The sequence below is a fragment of the Alexandromys fortis genome, unplaced genomic scaffold (genome assembly GCF_014885135.2).
Source record: "Alexandromys fortis isolate MF-2015 unplaced genomic scaffold, M_Fortis_MF-2015_v1.1 scaffold_227, whole genome shotgun sequence".
NCBI classification, from domain to species: Eukaryota; Metazoa; Chordata; class Mammalia; order Rodentia; family Cricetidae; genus Alexandromys; species Alexandromys fortis.
The window spans coordinates 2,148,191-2,156,188 of NW_026068109.1; the positions used below are offsets into that span (position 1 = coordinate 2,148,191).

The 7,998-nt window shown below is 47.6% G+C and overlaps 1 pseudogene; it reads left to right on the plus strand.

Moving 5' to 3' along the window:
* The first annotated feature begins 291 nt into the window (after nt 1–291).
* Nucleotides 292–1,393, plus strand: LOC126489849 (glutathione S-transferase theta-4-like; annotated as a pseudogene).
* The last annotated feature ends 6,605 nt before the right edge of the window (nt 1,394–7,998 follow it).

A 7,998-nucleotide genomic window follows, 5' to 3' on the forward strand; every position in this document is an offset into this window, starting at 1 on the left:
GTGGTTGAGTTTGCAAGGCTTCCCGGTTCCCTCTCAGGGCCACCTGAGAGTGCAGAACTCCCATTAAACCTGGATATTTCGGCGCGCGCGCGCACACACACACACACACACACACACACGCACAAATAAAAAAAGAAGGAAAAGAAGGAGAAGATAAATGACAGGAACATGAAAAACAAATGCACTCAAGGTTGCAGAGACCCTCATCCCCCGTGGGGATGGGTGGATCAAGATCCAAGACACCGAGGAGAGAGAGCAGTAGACTGTGCAGTAGAAGTGGGAGCTGCAGAAATGGACGAGCCCCAGACCCTCCCTGCCCCCTCAGGTCACCACCATAGCAAGGAATACATCGAAATCAAACCCCTGAGGAAGGTCCCCAGCCTCAGAGAGGGAAAGTTAGTCTTGTGTGAAAGTGTGGCCATCCTCTTCTACCTATGCCGCAAGTACAGCACACCTTCCCACTGGTACCCGCCAGACCTACACGTGCGCGCCAGTGTGGACGAGTTCATGACCTGGCAGCATACAGCCATTCAGCTGCCCATGAGCAAGAAACTGTGGATCAAGTTGCTAATCCCGATGATCACGGGTGAGGAGGTCCCTGCTGAGAAGGTGGACCAGACAGCCGGTGAGGTGAAGAGAAACCTACAGCAATTTGAGGAGAAGTTTCTGCAGGACAAGATGTTTATCACTGGAGACCACATCTCCCTGGCTGACTTGGTGGCCCTGGTAGGGATGATGTAGGGTGTGACCACAACGTCTTCATCAGCTCCAAACTTGCTGAATGGCGTATGCGGGTGGAGTTAGCCATTGGTTCTGCCCTCTTCTGGGAGGCTCATGACCGACTGGTGAAGTTACCCAGCTGGGACTGCTCGACGCTGGACCCCATGGTCAAGACCAGGATTGGTGACCTCAGAGGCTGTTCATTCTGCAGGGTCTGGCTGTCTCTACCTTCTGAGCCTCTTCCCTTAGGGAAGACACTAAGAAACACTCTCTTCCTTTACCTAATTAAAAAAAAAGCTGGATATTTCTTAAAAAAAAAAAAAGAAAATACTTTTATGGTTAGGGGTCACTACAACTTGAGGAACTGTATTAAAGGGTAGCAGCATTAGGACGGCTGACCTAGGGCTTGAACCAGTTCTGAGTTCAGGGTTGTTCTAAGACTACAACCCTCTCTGTGCTATCCAGAGAGGAGTGCACTAGAGAACCTCACTCATGCTGGGGCTCAGGGCAATACAGACCCTCACCTATGCCAGGTCCAGAGCCAACTCCTGAAGGGTTTTCAGCAAGTATATCTAAGAGAGTTTTCCTTCCTGAACGCGATGATTTTGAACCAAAGGCTCTTGTGGTCGAGTGCAAGCTGGAGTCAGGCGTCTGGCACAGCTGTGAGCACTAGGAACTTACCAGTGAGTTCTGCTCAGTCACTGAGAGGGCCCACGTGGCTATGGCGGACACACGTGCAGGTGTCATCCAAGTTAGTAGATAGAGCCTGGCACCTGAGCCAGCCCAGCTTGAAGGGCCTCTGTGGATTCATTCACAGAGACCTGCAGGGGACATGGAAACCTGCTTAGAAGGGACCCAAAGCCAAACACATGACGTGGGGAAAGAATTACAAGTTACACATGATTTTGTCAAAGCCTGACTATTAAGCCAGAGGACTCTGAGCAAAGGAGTCATTGAAGTTGGGCCTTTCAAGAAGGAGGGGAAGCATTCTGCCTGATCGTAAGAGGGCAAAAGATGGTTATCAGCAAGATGTGTCCCCAAACACTTTCCCTTCTGTCCCTTCAGGACTCACACAAACCTTGAAGACAAAGGAATGCAGACTTTGCGGTACTGGGGATCAAACCTAGGGCCTTCGATGTGCTGGGCAAGTGTTTCACCAGAGCCTCTGTCTCAGGGATACAGATGTTCATCCTCAGCCTTTCTACTTGCTGGAAATGTCAAGAGCTAGGGAACATTGTGGACTTATTTGGCACTGTTTCAAGGTCATAGACCCATGTAGGGCATAAAGTGTGGCTTCTTGACTACATCTGGAATGTATTTGGGAATGAGGGAAGAGAGGGAAACAGCTAATGTAGGATGCTGCTGTGTTCTGAATGACTCCAGGGACTGACCTAACTAGGGCAATGAGGGAATAAAGAAATGGCAGATGCACCCGGAGAGAGGCAAAAACGTTGGGCTTGCATGGCCTTGGCTCTCAGATGGAGAAGCCACAGCATCCCAGAAGCTCAGTTTCTTATTATACAGAGTTGAACAGAGAGGCCAGTTATTACATACAAATAAACAGGGAGGTGGGGTTATTACATACAGATAAACAGGGAGGTGGGGTTATTGTTTACAGCCGAACAAGTGGGCAGGTTTAGCTAATCGGGTAGGAACCATCTCTGTAGAGGAGCAGTCTCTAGTCTATAAATATCCCAGGGGAGAAAGCACTGTGGGGCATTTTCCAGAGGAGAAAGGTCTGCCGGGCATCGTCTGCACACACTGTCAACATTTGCACTCAGAGCAGAGGAAGGCTCTGCCGTCCCTGAGCCTCACCTGGGGAAGGCTCTGCCATCCCTGAGTCTCCCGGGGAAGGCTCTGCCATCCCTGAGCCTCACCCGGGGAAGGCTCTGCCATCCCTGAGCCTCACCCGGGGAAGGCTCTGCCATCCCTGAGCCTCACCCGGGGAAGGCTCTGCCACTCTGTAGACTGGGGCACTGGTCCTTGGCATGGCTGTATCCGTGTCAGACAATGCACTTGCTCTCTATAGTATATTGTTCTGAGCCTTCCCATTATGGACTGTGTGTCCCTTGTGGGCATGATACGAACGGTTTTACTTGAATGCCATCAACTGACAAGAGCTGTAAAAAACCAAGAGCTAAGAGGTCACCATCAAAGACCTGAAGGCCAAGATGCCTCGAGGATGTGGAGCAGCAGGCACCACTGGGAGGGAAGGGAGGAAGGAAAGGGAGGAAAAAGCACAACTATGGAGGTGAAAGTCAGGTCAGAGCCACACTGAGCTGTCTGTCTCGAATGGGGGGTAGTGTGCCCTTTGTCAAAAGTCTTCCCTCTTTTGATGATGAATTGGGTAAAACAAGTACCAGGAAGGAAGGGAAAGGGAGACAACAACCTCAACTTATTTATCCAAAAATCCTCCTAACTCCCCCCTAGATAAATCCTCCTAACTTTCCCCCAAGATGTGTGTGTGTGTGTGTGTGTGTGTGTGTGTGTGTGTGTGATGGGCATGTATAAGCAAGCGTCTTTGCATGTGTGTAGATGCGCATACATGTGCAGGTGCACATACATGTTCAGGTACACACAGATGCTCAAAGTTTATGTTGGGCGTCTTCCTTGACTGCTCTCCACTTTGTTTACTGAGAAGTAGCCTTTTGATGAACCTGGAACTTGCCTACTGGCCTAGTGTAACTAGCCAGCTTACCCCAGATATCCCACCTCCACACCTCAAGGGCAAGGACTGCAGGCAGTTACCATGCCTGTTTGACTGTCTTTCTTTCTTTCTTTCTTTCTTTCTTTCTTTCTTTTTTCTTTCTTTCTCTCTCTCTCTCTTTCCTTTTCTCTCTCTCTTTCTTTCTTTCTTTCCTTCCTTTCCTTCCTTTCTTTTTTGTTTTGTTTTATTTTTGGAGACATGGTTTCTCTATGTAGCCTGGCTGTCCGGGAACTTACTCTGTAGATCAGGTTGGCCTTGAATTTGCAGAGACCTGCCTGCCTCTACCTCCTAAGTGCTGGGATTAAAGGCAAGCACCACCACTGCTCAGCTTCTGCCTGGCTTTTTTAATGTGGAGTTTTAGAAATCTGTGGTGTGGTCCTGAAGCTTTCAAAGCAAATGTTTTACCCACCAAGCAGTTCCCCAGCCGCCATTACCTTTCCCCTAAAATGTGCATGGCCTCTGAGTCAGGCAATTCCCTACTTTCTTCCTTTGTGTCCTTCCAACATGGTGCTCTCCTCTGACTTCTCACAGCAAACAGGCCCCACATTTTGTTTTCAACAGGAACTAGCTATGCCTCAAAACTCACTATCCCCCTGCCTCATCCTCCCACAGGCTGGGATAATACACATGAGCAACTCTACCTGGTTTCAGTCTTTACCCCACAAGATGTCAGGCCCAAGGATTGGAATGGTTCGTCATAACCATTCACTTTGTCCGGTGGTGGTGGCAACACCTTTAATCCCAGCACTCAGGAGGCAGGGGCAGAAGGATTTCAAGTTCAAGGCCAGACTGGTCTACAGAGCGAGTACCATGACAGCTAAGGTTATACAGAGAAACCCTGTCTCAATCTGTCACTTCATCTAGCTCCCTGACACCTTTTTCCCAGAGAAGGAATCCTCAGGGGACAAGTGACATCGGATGTCTGGAAGAGGCAGCTTCCATCCAACTCTCCCGTGCAAATCTGATCCACTTATACTTGGGCAAGAGGTGGATGCTGTAGCCGTGATGCCCTGTCCAGGACTCCCTGAACTCTGAACTTCAAAATCATTCTATACTCAGTTAAATTTGTTCTCTTCTTCTCCCCAAGATAAAGGTATTGGAGACGGAGCAGAACAGAGTCACACGGCGACAGTCACGATGCTATGCAAAGCCAGAACCATATGACCAGCGAGTCCATGTTCATGAAACGATGGCACAGCTCAGTGCTGGTGTTGGGACAGGACTCCCTAGTGCAGCTAGGCCAGCCACTGTTGCTTGTAGGGTTAGAAGAAAAGCTGATGGGGGATGTCAGACTTTACTTTTTCTTCCTTCTTTTTTTTTTGTTTTGTTTTGTTTTGATTTTCAAGATAGGGTTTCTCTCTGTAACAGTCCTAGCTGTCCTGGAGACCCAACTGCTTCTGAGTGCTGGGATTAAAGGTGTATGCCACCACACCTGACTGATGTTAGGTGTTCCTATACTAGAAGTTGAAGCTGTGTCAGAAAACTGGTCTTACAGACAGAGGAGGACTACAAGATGACCCAGTACAGGTGGGAGCTCGCAGGAACAAGCTGATAGTCTACAAGCACAGGTTAGAGAGGCAGTGAGTGTCCGCGCCTCCTTACTTCACTGCCCCAGCACTGCTTCCCAGTTCACGTCACCGTCAGCCTTGGTTCACACTGAAAGGGCCAAAAAGTGAGCCTAGAGATGACTCTCCTGAGCTTGGTGCCCTTGGCACCCTGTTCTCTCCAACACGAGCAAAGGAGACTAGATATTACATGCAGGAAATAATCCATGAAAAATGGTTGGTGGAGCTGGAGAGATGGCTCAGCAGTTAAGAGCACTGGCTGCTCTTCCAGAAGTCCTAAGTTCAATTCCCAGCAACCACATGGTGGCTCACAACCATCCGTACTGAGATCTGACACCCTCTTCTGGCAGGCAGGGATACATGCAGACAGAACAGTGTATACAAGATAGATAGATAGATAGATAGATAGATAGATAGATAGATAGATAGAATTTTTAAAGAGGTGTGGGGGCCTGACAAGATGGCTTAGTAGATAAAGGCCCTTGCTGCCAAGTCTAATATAATTTCCAACCCTCATGGTGGGAGAGGAGAACCAACCTCCACAAGTTGTCCTCTGTCCTTCACATACACAGCATGATATTCACACACAAACTAATTAAAATAGACTCCCCATCCCATCCTGCCCATGCATGGACCTTCTCTAAGTCTCTCTCGCTCTCACATGGGTCTCGACAGCAGGCCTTAGAGAGGGAGAACATATGAAGGTGGAAAACAGGGCCTGCCTTGGCACTTGTTCCTGCGCGGAGCACACGCCAGAAGTCAGTGTTGAAGAACAAAGACAGTGTTGGGGGAAGGGGGCCAATTCCCAGCCACTGGGGCAATGAAACCGTGTGCTGTTGTAATGATGACTCCGTTCTGGTTGACAGTCTATGTATTCATGTCAAGGACAGAATGTATGGTTCTCGTTTGTGACCTGGCTGTCATGAAACAATTCCTCATGGTGACAGCTGCAATGCCTGTCCTAATAGGGCATAATTAAAAAAACATGAAAAACTACTAGAGCTTGTTTTATTGACTTATTGTTTCTAGATAAAGTCTTGCCATGAAGCCCAGGCTGACCAATGGAACTCTCTAGGTAGCCCAGGCTGCCCTTGAAATAAAAAAAAAAAAAATCTTCCTGCTCAGACTCCTGAGTGATGGGGTGGCAGGTGTGTACCCAACCATGCCCAATTTTAGAACTCTTTGTTTGGCCCTGAGAGCCTTGGAACTCATTTTGTAGACCAGGCTAGCCAAAAACTCACAGAAATCCACCTGCCTCTGCCACCTGAATGCTAGGTTTAAATGAGTGCACCACCACACCTAGCTGTAGGGCTCTTTAAAAGAAAAAAAAAAAGTGTGAGCTTGCATATATGGATGCAGGTTCTCAAGAGGGCCAGAGCACTTAGTTGGAATTACAGATAATAGTGAGTGATGTGGATCCTGGGAACTGGACTTGGGTCCTCTGCAGGAACGGCTGATGCTTCTGAGCCAGTGTTTCAGCTCCCAGATATTTTTGTTTAGTTTTATTTTGTTTGTTTTGAGATTGAATCTCACTGTGTGGCCCTAAGCTAAGTAGTGAGTTCAAGACAAGCCTGGGCTATATAGGGAGCCCCTTGGGGCTGGTTCTAGACTCTCTAGACAGCTCCAGAGGGAAGTCATTGCTGCCTTTGCAACTGGAGCAAATGTGTAAACACTGCCCTCTGGTGGTCAGGGTCTCTACTGCTGTACCTGAGTACTTGCTGCGAGATCAATTACAGAACCTTAGAAAACATTGCCAACTAGAGAGTCTGTACAATTCTTGAAAAAGTAATCCAATTTCTACTTGATGCATACTGTGGATGCATGGTGGGGTGGAGCATCTCGTTCTAATTTGGACTAGTATTCACAGTCAGAGTTCCATTTACTGTCTCCAGAGCAGGTCACACTGTATCGGGCCTTTATTTTCTTCTAACATCTGTATTTATGATCATCTAAGTCTAATCCACACACATTTAAGCTATATCCCAGTTCTATTGACCCGAGGGTGTTGGAGGGTTTCCTCAACTATGAAATAGAGATAACAGCAGAATCTGCTTCGTAGGAATGTGAAGTTCATATTTGCATCTATGTACATGCATGCGAAGGAGTGTGTGTGTGTGTGTGTGTGTGTGTGTGTGTGTGTGGTGTGTGTGTGGTGTGTGGTGTAGACCAAATGTCAACCCCTGGTGTGCTACTCAGGAGCCATGCAACACTTTTTAATGCTTTTTAAAAAGCTTAAATCTGTGTGTATGCGCACACACATGCACACACGAGTGTCACAGCACATGTGTGAGATCAGAGGACAACATATAGGAATCTGTTCTTTCCTGCTGCCGTGTGGACTCCAGGAACTGAACTTAGGTCTGTGTCAGTGCACACATGTAGTGGTCAAAAGACAGTTTGCAAGAAGCAGTCCTCTCCTACCGTGTGAATGCAGGGGTTGAATTCAGGCTACCAAGCTTAGAAGTAAATACCTTTACTCATTGAGCCATTTGCCAGCTCCCAACTTTTTTTATTGATTTTATTGATCTCTACATTTTTCTCTGCTTCCCTCCCTGCCTCTCCCCTCCCCTTAAACCCTTCCCCAAGGTCCCCATGCTCCCAATTTACTTGGGAGATCTTGTCTTTTTCTACTTCCCATGTAGATTATATCTATGTATGTCTCTCTTAGTGTCCGCATTGTTGTCTAGGTTCTCTGGGATTGTGGCTTGTAGGCTGGTTTTCTTTGCTTTATGTTTTAAAAACCACCTTTGAGTGAGTACATGTGATAATTATCTTTCTGTGTCTGGGTTACCTCACTCAATATGATGTTTTCTGGCTCCATCCATTTGCCTGCAAATTTCAAAATGTCATTTTTTTCTGCTGTGTAGTACTCCATTGTGTAAAAGTGCCATATTTTCCTTATCCATTCTTTGGTTGAGGGGCATTTAGGTTGTTTCCAGGTTCTGGCTGCCAGCCCCCAACTTTTTAAACATTTCTTTACATTGGAAATGGGATGGGGGAGTAGAG